The following is a 14,032-nucleotide window of genomic DNA, read 5'->3' on the forward strand; positions in this document are numbered from 1 at the left end:
TATNTNTNTCTCGTCTCTACTACGTAACTACTCGTTACGTAACTAACTACTTACTTACGTACGTAACGTACGTACGTTCGTTCTAACGTACTCTACTAGTATACGTCGTCGTCGTACGTACGTACTAACTAACGTACGTACGTACGTACGTACGTACGTACGTACGTACGTACGTACGTACGTACGTACGTACGTACGTACGTACGTACGTACGTACGTACGTACGTACGTACGTACGTACGTACGTACGTACGTACGTACGTACGTACGTACGTACGTACGTACGTACGTACGTACGTACGTACGTACGTACGTACGTACGTACGTACGTACGTACGTACGTACGTACGTACGTACGTACGTACGTACGTACGTACGTACGTACGTACGTACTACTACTTACTACTACTACTACTACTACTACTACTACTACTACTACTACTACTACTACTCTCTCTCTCTCTCTTCTCTCTCTCTCTCTCTCTCTCTCTCTCTCTCTCTCTCTCTCTCTCTCTCTCTCTCTCTCTCTCTCTCTCTCTCTCTCTCTCTCTCTCTCTCTCCACCATCATCGCCCGCCGTTCTCATCCTCAGATTCCAAAGCCTCACAATTGTCGCTGCAGCATGCGACGATCACCATAGCCTCGTCGTTGTCCTCCTCCTCTGGAGCCGCCATGTCAGTAACAACAGTAGTAAACATCAACCGACGTTGTCCATCGTCAGCGTTCTCGATCGTCAAGCTCATTACCATAAAACTGATGTGGATGAACGTACCTCTTCATCTCTTCAAGCCCGAGTGTGATCGGATCGGGTCGTCGGTGGCGAGGGTTTTGACCGGAGATGAACACCTAACCAATCTGGTTTTAGATCTACAGTTAAGCATTGTAATGCTTTCTTCACATAGTCTTATGTTGGGTACAAGAAGGAGAACTACTCGTGGAGGGAGGAGAAATATGCATATGAATAAGAATATGAGGGCTATGGTACTGTATGTGATAAACTGATAATTATTGATTGTGATAGATAAACAAATAGTTTTGTCTATATTTGGGTTATAACTTGCTGAAGTAGTGAAATTTGTATTGGATCTACACTATGTGTTTATATGTGTTTTGACTGATTATTAAGGTCATTAAGAGTTACTAGGAGTTAGTAATTTTTTTTAAGGTTTCTTTTTTGTTGGAAATTACCTTCTACTTATTCTTCTTCTTCTATCTTATTTGTTCTTCTGTATTTTTATTGATTATTGGGGTCAGTAACCCGATTATTGGGGGTCAGTAACTGATTATTGGGGTAAGTAACCAAGTTATTGGGGTCAGTAACCTGATTATTAAGAGTCAGTAGCTGATTATTGGGAAGTCCGGCGGCGGGTGACCGGGTCTGGTGAGATTTCGGCTAAGTATTCTCTCTCTTCCATTTTCTCTCTCTATGCATATTTAAGAGGTGAGGGCAAAATAGTCTTAAAATAATATGATTTGTTAAGACTTTAGTAAAGATTTGTGCATTTGGGCATAAAATAAGTTACTTTATATTGGAATGAGCTCATGAAAAAGATTGTCATTAGAATGAGAAATAAGAGGTTTAAATTAGTACTAAATAGACATTTTCCCTTATATTTAATATAGTCCTAAACCTCTAAAACATTATTCCTTCACTATTATAATAGTTAACGTACAAGTACTCACAAATTCATGTAGAACACAAAGAATTTAATTACTTATTACCAATGTTTTCTTAATTAAGTTTGTAACCATTACAAGTGGTCGAGGCCTAATTGTGAAACCCTCATACCAGGTGTGTATCCCACCTACGTTGATTTGAGTTAAATCCTAAATTCTTAATATATTCTTGGTAGCTAAAAAGATGAAACGTTATAATAAGATTCCTTGACACAGATTAGTATTTATGGGCATAAAAATGCTTTGAGGAAACCTTTAAGGCAGAAGGAAACGTATTAACTTGATCTCTTACGTGTATTAATCTTTGGGTCTAAAAAATCATGTGGATACCGTGTTGATCCCTAACCAAAAAAGAAGAAGTTCTTATTCCATAGCAAAAGTAAAGAAATCTAAGAATTAGAAGAGAGTTCGAGAATGAGATTAGGACTAGGCTAAGTTGGATAGACGTATAATTAGTCTTAATTAGCTAGCTAGCAAAAGGGTTATGCATGATTGGTTTAAATGACACAAAGAGTAGGACCTTAACAATTGCATCTTAATTATATATACAAAGAGCATTATATTGTACACAGAAAAGTGAAGAACTATGACAATTTTCATGATAATGACTTTGCTTTAGAAAGGCCAAGAGCTACCACAGAACATTGAAGAAAAAGCAACTTAAATATTAGCAACAATGTCTCAGAAAAACAAATATTAGCAACAATTTCTGAATATTGTTGTGAGTTCTGAATATTATTGTTGGCAGTTTGTCTGTAGCGATATTGTTGAAATGGTGGAACTAATTAACTTTCTTGTATAATAGGAACTAATTAACTTAAAGACCCTCTAAATCAAAGTGTACATATATAATACTTGCTTTACGTCTCTGAAGGTTCTCATTATCTGCATATATGTAACAATTCGAGCTTAGCGTTTACTCTTTTATTTTCTTTTGTCTGCTCTTTTTAAATCTGTTTTGTTTCTATTTCTTATTGTTTCACTTGCCGGAAGCAGTTCTGAAAAATGGCAGCAGAAGCATGTATATATATGCACCAAATGTATCTACGATCATCACTTGTGAAGCTGTGCATATTTGAATATATATGAAGAATTGAAGCCAAATGAAGTTGGTAATGGATGACATTCCTAGAAGGTAAACCCATGATTTGTTTTGAGGACTTATTCAACAGTTCAAAGCTTGAATTGAACCATATGTAAAAATAATCAAGTACAAAGTGTTGAGATACCCACATCGGGAATATGAGACATTGTCTGTGGGTTAATAAGGGTTTGGTCCACTCCACCCATTGCCAATTGATTTTGGATGTGAACCCTAAACTACTTTATCATGGTATCAGAGCGGGTTACCCACGTCCACGTGTGAAATCCAATGGCCACACGAACTCCACATCACCTTAAATGTTGTCAACGTGTTAGGCTTGAAAATTCGCCACACGTGCGGGGGCGTGTTGAGATATCAATCCCACATCGGGAAAAATGGGACCTTACTTGTGGTTTATAAAGGTTTGGGCTACTTCATCCATATCCAATTAGTTTTGAATATGAACCCCAGACTACTTTATCACAAAGATTAAACTGTGTTAGATTGGTACTCTCAGTTTAACTCGATCATTTCGAGTTGATATGCAGGGGTTAATCTCAGAAACAATGCTAGACTAATCCAATGTATTTAGCTAATTCTCGGGCCTAAGGCCACATCAATGAAAGAACCTTTTCAATGTCAGCACCTGCATCAGATGCTATGTGGTCTCTGTTGATACACACCTAGTGCTTCAAGAATAAAATTAGCAGGACTTTAATAGTTTTTTTGTTCCATCGATGGATATCACCGATGACTTAGACAGAGAATTACTGTGGAAGTGCAATATATATAGGCTACTAATGAACAAAATTGAACATAGATTAACAAAGTTATACATGAAGAGTTAACAGATCACAGATGCCTGCTGGGTTCTTAGCATAGAATCTTGCATATGTAGCTAGTGTGATTGATCATACCACTGCCCACTATATATGCTTTCAGCCTTTCATTGATATCCAAACGTACAAGAGTTGGAATTATTTAGAACAACTAGGAATAATAAATGAAAGTTTCAATCAGTCAGCTGGAATCAATAACCTCAAGCCAATGTCAGAAAACCACTTGCAGATGTCCCATACAAGACAAGAATGAATCAAATGCATGAAATGAGACATGAACAGAAGCTATGATATCTATGTCACAAAAGATCGATGCTAGTTAGTTCTATTCCTTTCAATCCCGTATTGAGAAGTGAGTAATGAATCAGCAGTGGAAAGCGAAGATTCTCGAGCAGATCGATCGACTAAGAACTCGCAACAGGCAGCCGGGGCAGCCAATTTAGTGTACGTAGTTGCATTCATCAACATACGTAAAATGATCCATTTCACGAATTAGAAGCAATTTATAAAGAAAACCGGTACCTGAACATACACATGAATACACTAGCTAGTTGGATTTGTGTCTTTCAACGCTTATATATTATGCACAACGTACTAATAAGTAATAACAAACCCTACTAATTCTTCTGAACTCATCTTCATCTACTGAAGTACTGAAAGAAATATAGTTGCTAACATTCGTTTCAATATACTCGTACCGGCCCTTCACACTGTAAAGCTTTGATATTGATTGAATGATTAGTTCAGAAAAGGGTTTCGAATTTGCAGAAGATGATTTTGCTTTCTCCTGAAAGACCAATCGATCAGTTGGCATAACCTACTGCACTAAACGAATCTGCTTTGACTTGGAGTTTAACACCTGCATAGAAAAAGAATTGCTTGTTGTTGCTTGAGTGATATATAATTGAGTGGATCACTGAAACTCGTGAGGCCTAAGTCAAGATTAAGCCCAAATATCATAGTGGGGCTTCTGTTGAGGAAGTTACCCAAGAGTTCAAGACATTCAACCAAGAGTCCAAGACATTCTACCAACTGGCCCACCAGATAAGAGATCTGGAAAAAGAGGTTCAACATTATCTTATTCGATTTTTTTTTTAAATAACCCGCCGGGGCAGAATTGTATATTTATCACAAGTATGATAGATTATTACATACTCTACCGCTGTCATTTATAGACAGACAATGAGCTAGTGATGTGGTAGTATCCACAATGGTGCATAGACAATAGACATATCGCTATTCAATATGGATCATAGAGTTAGCGGTAACCTTCTTTCAGTACTACTCCAGAGAGGCGATACTTGGTTGCACACTAGTGCATTAGCTTCCTACAAACATAGGAAATTTATTGGGAAAAAACTAGTAAAAACTATTCTAATTTTTTAGAGGCCAAAAAAGCATTGGAGAAGAAAGAAATAACATTAAATAAAAAAATAAAAGTGGGCTAGAAGCCCACCCTAGAAGGCCCAAGAACTTCCAAGAGATGCATCACCTATAGAGCCCAAAACATGCAATCCAAAGCCCGGCCCATTCTCAGAACAATGACATGTCGTACGACATCGTCTTTTCCGCAGTCGATCTACACCGCATGACGCGCACCAATCGCCGCCGTCACAACGCCACAAACCACGCCGTCCTGGCCTAGATCGGTTCGCCTTCACATCGTCATAGTCTCCGCAAGAGTCAAGTCTGTCTTGACCACGCCGTGAAAGTGAGATGGAGCATGAAAACTCAGGGATGTTGTCCGAAGACTCTGCAAGCGACTTTCCTATGGAAAAACCTTCAGCCTTCATTGAATACCCGTCCAACATCACCTTAGATAGCGAGGCGAGAACCAGCCATCCTAAGGTGTCGCCGGACAGGAAAATTAGGTGTGTTTGGGTGTTCGCCGGCGATGAGACAGAGAGAGAGCTTTAGGGTTTTAGTTTGAATTCTTATACATTATACATCGGTCATTTAATACCTTGACAAAAAAAAGGGCTTTAATACCAGAGCCAAATTAATTACTAATTTTGGCTAACTTGCTCATCAGAAGCTATGGTGCTTTCAAGTTTAAACTGAGATTGATGGGTTTGTCTGTGGTCCAGAGTGCAGACATATATGACATACATACAACTAAGAAGAGATTGCACGTGCTTAGCATATCTGCATAAGATTGAGAAATATGAAGAAAAATTGCCTAGAACACCGTATGCATGCTAATTTCCGAGATTGATCACACAAAAAACTTGTTATATGTTTTTCTAATCTATTGGGCTCTCCATCCTTAAACATCTTGCCAAAAGAAAATTAAAGATTCAAGACTTTTACAATTGTATTATTAAAAGCCATCAAGGTCATTTCATTACTCAAGCCAGAATGACACGGATACATACATTTCCCTGTCATATCTTGGACAGGTTAAAAACTTGGCATGTTAGCACCACTCATTACATATTCAGTGATCGTTTATTTCTAAACAAAAAATAAAGCGAAAAAAAAAAGTTAGACAAAACTAGGTGAATAGGCACATCCTAATAACAAGGATTTAGTGCAAATAGACTAACTAAAAACATAGAACTTAGAAGTGGGCTAAAGCAAAACTCTAAAAATCAAATTTCGAACCTAAAACCCTAGCCCAAAATTAGACCTAATTAAGCAACCTTAAGAGAATGGGCCCAGCCCAAAGACCCATCAGAAAGGTGACCCGGTCCATGCCGACCTCCACCGTCCTCCAAAATCGGCTTTGCCAACCAGCATGTCAGAAGAAGAACGTCGTCGCATGTGCCCTATGCTTAGTACTAGTGCCGCCGACAACAACAAACATAGAAACCTTAGACTTCGATCTCTCCATAGCAGGTCGCATAAGCAATTGCTATCAAATCCTCCCTACACAAGCCCGAGCCCAGATTCATCTAAACCTCTAGCCATCACTATCCTCTTGAGATCACCTGATAAAATTCAGTTTTCCACTTCGATCTCCCTGTCTGGCAGAAGACTATGCGACTACAAGGCCAAGAGGCCCGCCAAATTGCCAAGCCAGCCAACGAACGAGATGAAGTTTGGTGCTTAACGCCACCACCCTTAGAGTTTTGGGAGAGAGTTTTCAAGTCATATCTTGCACTAGTTTGATTAGTCTAAAAGATTTTCAATTCAAGACTTTTAAGATCATGAACGTACTATGACACAGCCTATTTAGTATAATTTGTATATTATTTGACCAAAATTTCTACCTGTAAATCATGATTTTTTGAGCAATTATAAGTGTAACGGAAATAGAGTTTTTTTCTTCTTTTTCTTTCTTCACAAATTTAAGAAAACACAAATTGAAATTCTAGCAGTCCGTCACTTGGAGGCGTGTAGCAGCTCATAAAATTATGTTTGCAGATTATATACATCATAGAAATGTTCATAACTTTACATGGGTTTATTTCTTATATGAAACAGAGTCCTTCAACTACGTGTCTTGGGTTTCGCATACAGTTTTATTGACAGTGTCTTTGTAAAATCATGTCATGACTCATGAACCTTTATAAGGAGCGCGCAGATTTCTCAACCAACAATTTCACATCTTCTCCAGGTTTTCCATTTCACTGTTATATATAAGATTCCTCGCGAAACAATATTGTCATCGGTCTTTCTGTAATTCTGTCAATCAACAAGCTAGGGTTCTTTCCAAAGAGATAGTTGCCCTAAAAATTAGTTGTATAATAAGGCTTTGTTTTCTGCATGCAGTTGGGAATGAATTGATTAAACTAGCTAGTTAAAACGAAAGTAGGCAGACTTAAGCCCTAAAAACGGCTTAAGTCTTTCCTTAAGGGGAAAGTTTTTGATGTTTCTAAGGATCTGAATGATTTTTACCAAAAAGATGAGCTTTATTGGGCTCAACGTGCTAAGGAGAATTGACTTTCTTTAGGTGATAAGAACACCAAATTTTTTCATATGCATGCCACTATTAGGAAACAAAGAAATAAAATTTAGGGGATTAAAAATGATTTGAATATTTGGATCACTGATCATTCTGATATTGCTAAAATTTTGGTGTAGAGTTTCAAGAGAAGATTTAACTCCGGAAATTATGGTGTTGGGGCCGATTTCTCCTTTTGTGAAATCGTCCCTAAGATAGTTTCAAAAGACAATAATAAAATGCTTTTGGCCCATGTGTCCTCTTCATAAGTGGATAGGGCTATCAATTCTATTGGTGGCTTGATAAGGACACTGTTAATGCAATTCTTGTTGTGGACTTTGAAGATGAGTTTGTTTGGGTTCCATCCCCGAATGGAAAGTTTTCTGTGAAAACGACCACTTGGCTGTAATTTAAAACTCTTAAACACTTAAAAGCTGATTATTTGAATAGAATTTGGAATCTGAAAATTCCTCCTAAAGCTAAGATTTTTGCTTGGCTTCTTTTGAGAGGTAGACAAAAGACCAGGTCTTTCTTGGCTCGTTATATGAATGGTATTGATTCCTCATGTGCTCTTTGTGGTACTGCAGTTGAAGATATTAATCATTTGTTTAGATCTTGTTCCTTTTCAGATTTGGTTTGGACTTTTGCTGGTATCTTGCCTTTCCCCTCCAACTTTCCTAATGTGGAGGTTTGCCTTGAACATATTATGGATAATGAGCCTCATCACTCTGTCTTTGAAGATTGTGTTCTAGTGTGCTGGCAGATTTGGAAGTCTCGAAATAACACCATTCTGATCTACTCAGTCCACTCCCACCTCAATTGTTTATGTTGTGGCCTCTATTGGTGCTTCATACCGCAATGTTAATGGTCCCTCTGTTGCTCCTACTTCAAAAGCTGCTGAAATCATTCGTTGGATCCATTATGCTCCAAATTGGGTGAAGCTCAACTTTGATGGGTCTGTTATCTCCACCTCTGGTGCTGTTGGCTTTGTTATTAGAGATTCTTTTGGGGTTCCCTTAGTTGCTGGTGCACGACGACTCCATATTTCAAGTGTACCAATTGCTGAGTGTTGTGCCCTTAAAGATGGTCTTGCTGCTGTTAAAAGGTTCAACTTCAAGTCTATTGTGGTTGAAGGAGATTCTCTCTTAATGATCAATTGCGTTAAGAATGCTTATGAAGTCCCTTGGTGTCTCAAATCCCATGTTAGAGATGTCATTCATGTTGCTAGTGAGTTTGATAATATCAGTTTTGTTCATGTCTTGCGAGAAGCCAATTTCTTGGCTGATGCTCTTGCAAATCTCGGGCACAATTTGCATGCTTCGAAGATTTGGCTGGGTGCCCTTCCTCCTCAGGCTGCGCAAGCATTACAGTTAGATACTGTTATTATTCGTTGCCCTACAAGCGTCTTGTTGTAATTTTCTTTTTCTTCTAAAAAAAAGGAAAGTAGGTAGTGTCAGTCATAGTGGGCATTCTTTTTGCAACCACACTCTCCCTGCAACCAAAAGCAAAATCGATGGAGATCGAATTAATCATTTACAAGATACTAGATCCATATCGCATGTAATTGGGATTAGGAATATAGTGTATGTTTCCCTGTACGAATCATTCCGGCCACTCGGCCAGTTGCTAGCTATAGCAATTAGCAAATTCAGGAAACCATTGTCTTGCACATAGAGAAAGATACGATCGATCGAGAGGTTCACACAAGAGTGAAGAGCAACTCAATGATCACGTTGGTCTGTCAGATTGAGTTGCCAACTTGCCCTAATATTAGAAGGATTGCAACTTGTGATTAAACGTACTTATAAACGGACGTAGAGATCAAATTAGCTGCTGATTCTCTGGTTCTCTCTGGCATGTATAGTACTAGTCGATGATCAGCTAGCTAGCAAAGACAAGATCTAATTATTAACTAACAAAAGATGAACTTTGAACTTTCTCTATCTTAGTTTTTCCTATTTCTAGAAAACTTTGTTACTTCTTCTGGTTTATGAGACTAGATTCAATTCGAGTTTAGTCTCCTAGTTATAAACTAAGAAGTAAGAAGCCTGGAGTTGCTTCAAACTATGTATGTGAAACATATGGGAGAGAAATGTTTTACGTTTACATGAAGAGTCGATCGACCTACTGCTAGCAGAACTAAATCAATTCCCTAATGTACATGCAAAACCCTAGGAGGCCAGGATTTTATACAACCAATCAAACCTAGCTAGAAACCTGTCATTTAAAGAGTCCGGAATTTTATTTGTTTTCATATATATGGATATTATTAATTGATTGGTGGATATTGTTGATCGATTATATCTTAGTTTTCTTCCCTCAATGCATGGAGAGACGGGAAGATGCTGTCTTCTATATATCTAACTTCTCAACGTGCACTGGTTTTTCAACTCTTGCTTCTGTAAGCTCTACATCCAAGTTTCAAATTAATGTTGAGCATATACTAAAGACAATTAATTAAGCTGTGTTAGGGGCGATCGATAAGACATAACCAAAACCTGATAATAGAAGCTCTTAGACACAACCAGTCCATGAAAATACCTATAAGTTTCGGTTGTTGATTATTGTTCACCTCGATCTATGAATACATATAAATTAATTTGTTCTCAATGTATCGTATATATGATAGTTGTATCATGCATGTAAAACCCTATAATGTCTAAATAATGTAAGTGAAAATCAACTTTGTCCACTTCTACAATGAGTGATGAGTGGAAGGTTCTATATGTTATATATCTTGAGGTCTAGACTTACGGGATTGAGAATAGGGTGTCGGTTTTCACATGATCAAGTTAATTAAGCTTAACATGTACTATGTATGATTATAGAATGTGGATATTGCAAAAACACACGTACTGAATTAGTAATTAATCTGTTAATTAACAATTACGATGCAAACCATCTGGTCTATACAGTTAATCAGTTACTTAGGACAGTTGAATTAAGCTCAATTAAGCTAGATTGATAGCTAGCTAGCTAGCTACTAGATCAATATATTTTGAAGCTCATCACCTTCACTGATCGACTTAATTGGAGGGCGAGACTTTGATTAGTTAATATCTCCAGGAAACAGATAAGTGATTCAATGATTCGTATTATATACAGAACAGGCTACAGAGAGAGCATATGCTATGAGAATCGCAATATCTTTTTTGGAGTTTCAAAAACTGAGCGCAATCTGAAGAAAAATCACTGGATTTGGAAGAACCTCATAAAAAATTACTTAACCGAATTAATTAAATATCTAATTAACTAAGAAATGAGGTTTCCCTCATGACATTGAGCACAGTCCTCGCTGTCTAGTGAATCTTAAGTCATGTGCTGCGAGATGCACGCTGATGAGCTCGATCGATTAGCCACTGCAGCATGCATGCCTCTTTAAATTCCTAGCAGTCAGCTGCACCATGTATTTATACTTGTTTTTTCTTTGATATCTCATGCTTTGATGATTTGATCAAGCTGCTGCATCGATCCATAAGATTACCTTTTGCTTCAATCTTTCTGGTATCTCCAATAATTTTCTTTATGTTTTAATTAGCTACTTCAGGAGTTTGGTTGATGTGGACTCACATGGAGGCAAACTGGCTAGTTTGTTATAAAAAGACTAGGAAAACTTGGAGTTTGGAAAGATTATGAGTATAGAGAATGATTTGAATCACTTATATTCTTATTGTGGCTCTGTTTCAAATCGATCTTAACATTTAAGCATCGAGAGTTTGAGACAATCCAGAATTTTAGTTTTAAAACATCATTTGCGATGAATATAAATTGCTTCAAAATATTTTTACAAGAAAATGTGATCATCACATATACAGTAGCATTCATATAATTTGAGTTAATTATTAAAATTAAATCTACTAATTGCTATAACTACGTACAAATTCCTTTCTGAAATGACATAGTTAGCTAAACTAGCTAGCTTAATTAGAAAAGGCTCATCTTGGAGTTTTCTTGTGAAATTTATATTAAAAATATGTGTTAGATTGTGATCATTAATCTAAAATTCTAGTAGCTAGCTTGTTAACTAACTATTGTATTAATGTAACTACTAGTTGCTCTTGATGTTTCCCTGGAAACTATTTATTTTTTGCTAGACTAATACTAACACAAAGGGACCACTACTACTTGATGATCATGAACATACTAAGTTGAAAGCTGAATTTCTGAATAAATATCACGAGTCAAACAAATATAATTGGATATATTTAGACCTTGCAGGAACGAAAAACCAATAGAAAGTTATATTATGATAATGATTTCTCAGTGAGCCATCAGTGTATTAATTTACTTGAATTATGAAAGTTGCCTTTACCACCATTTGGGTCATATATGATATATGAAACGCACGTGAAATGGAAAATCATGTAGAGTTCTATAATCAAAATTTATAAATTATAGTACTACAAATTAGATCTTTATTCCCTTGATCATAAAATCAACTGTGATTTCTGCAGCCGACCACATATATATATATATATATATATATATATATATATATATTACTTGTTTTGGTTATGGATGTACTATATATTATTAGTATTTTACAATTAAAGATTCCACAACAAGTGCTTCTGCATAGGGTACTAAAAATCATTGGATACGGTATATTATTGTTTACAGTAGTTTTCAACTGCAGCTAGTTAGTTAGGGTAATGCTAGGGTGTGTTAATGCATGTGATGCATGAACTTTGTTTTTAAATTGTAAAATGAGTCCTCAAAAGTGTAATATTAACCCTCAAAATTGTAATATATATGAGTCGTTAAAGTTGTAAAAAAAAATAGTTATAATATTATCCTCATTTGTTTTTAAAGTGATAATTGAGTCATCAAAGTTATAATATGAGTCCTTAAAGTTGTAACAACTTTTTTTTAATCAATTTAAGGACTCAATTATCACTTTAAGTACACATTTTATCAATTTAAAGACACTTGATTACTAATGTTGTAAATATAAAATTTTACAACTTTAAGGACTCATATTACAACTTCGAGGACTAATATTACTAGTTTAAGGACTCAATTTACAAAGTTGATGCATCATACATTCACATGCATATATTAACACATTGTAGAATTTTCCAGTTAATCAGGTATGCTTGTTTTTTGAGATGAAAAAAAAAAAATAGTGTGATATTATCGTAAAACAAAAATGAAATTAAAAAAATAATAATAATAGAGAGGAAGAAGCTGCTAGTTATAGCTGAAATGTACATCCAAGTTGAGACCAAATATTGTGGTCGATGAAGATGTTGCATTCACGGTCAAGTTCTTTTATGCAGTTCATCGATGTACCAACACATCAATTAGAAAGGAGAAATCTCCAAAATCCTAGGCCACAGCAGCAGGTTCAGACCGTGCTATATATAACTCTCGTATGCAAGCGACCATATATGGCATAGGCTTCACCTGCATGCGCCTCTCGGTCTGCCGGAGATTGATACAGAACCTAGCTATTGCTTCTACGACGTAATGAGTCTTTAATTAATGTATGGTAAAATTTTCAGTTACATATGCAGAGGCAGAGTCAGAAATTTATCTTTAAGGGGGCCAGATAATATATAATCAAATGAAGATCTAATCTTTACCGATATAATTAATCAAACGTAATTATCAATGTACAATTGCATGTACATAAAGGTTACACATTTGCTCTTATTTTTTCATTAACCTCCTCAAATGTTTAAACCTTAATACATAAATTTTAGAAAACCTCGTTATGGAATTAGACATAAATTACAGATTGACATTAATCTATTTTATTCATTTAAGAAAGCAAGAAATAAGTGCAAAGACGTTTTCTTTTTGTTCCCTTGCTCACTTCATAAGTAGTTTCCAGATTTATAAGAGGAGTGTCATCAAGTATAATCACCCACAAGCTTTTCCTAAATTAATAGCCATCTTAGTTAGAAATCATACATCAACCAAAAGATCAAGGGGTGCCACGTCGCCCTTTCGTCTTTACCTAGCTCCGCTATTATACATATGTAACTCCAAACTTTTTAACTATAGGAAGAGAGACCAACAACATGCTTAGCTTTGCATCAACTATATGTCTAAACTGATTCAGTTCGATGACTTCGATCTGTAGTGTACAGTGATATCACCACAAATTTTATGATAAAATACGACGGTGGTCATAGCTAGGGATTAGAAGTAAAAATTAAAAAAAAATTAAATGATGACCCGGGAATTTCGAGTCGGTGATCAACTATGCCACGTGGCTCTATGTCACCTCACTCGGGGGGAGAACATGGCGTGTTCACCACCTTTGACTGGTCAACACTTCCGACCCCCCTCACGTAACCCTAATTTTAATTGACTGCTCTCTCTCTCTCTCTCTCTCAGAGAGCACTGCTCGATCCAAAGAGAGGAGAGTGTAGGATATTTCTTCTTCTTTCTTTTTTGGGTGTTTCACACACGGAGTGAGCTACTTGGGAGTAGAGAGATCCAAAGCTCGAATTGAAATAAACAGGGATCGTGAGGGGAGGACAGTATGGCGTATCTGTAGCAACTTGATTCTCTCATCTCTCTGATCTCTCTCTCTCTC

This window comes from Fragaria vesca, linkage group LG5 (assembly GCF_000184155.1).
Source record: "Fragaria vesca subsp. vesca linkage group LG5, FraVesHawaii_1.0, whole genome shotgun sequence".
In the NCBI taxonomy this organism is placed as follows: Eukaryota; Viridiplantae; Streptophyta; class Magnoliopsida; order Rosales; family Rosaceae; genus Fragaria; species Fragaria vesca.